Genomic DNA, 233 nt, shown 5'->3' with positions numbered 1-233 from the left:
ATTTTATTAATTCTGACTTTTTATCTGAATACAAACAATATCCATTAATTATTATTATGATCATTATATTTTCTCTCGCGCTGTTGGACAGTTGGATTTTCTTTAATTTAACTTTTTTAACTTTAAGGAACCAATGTGGAGGATTTGGCGCCATCTAGTGGTGTTTTTGCAGATTGCGACTTCCTCACTTCACCCTTCTGTCCCAAGCCTGAAGGAGAACCTATGGTGGCCGT

This window comes from Morone saxatilis, unplaced genomic scaffold (assembly GCF_004916995.1).
Source record: "Morone saxatilis isolate NCDOM2014 unplaced genomic scaffold, NCSU_SB_2.0 Contig20, whole genome shotgun sequence".
Lineage (NCBI taxonomy): Eukaryota > Metazoa > Chordata > Actinopteri > Moronidae > Morone > Morone saxatilis.
Note: the sequence above shows the minus strand (reverse complement) of the source record.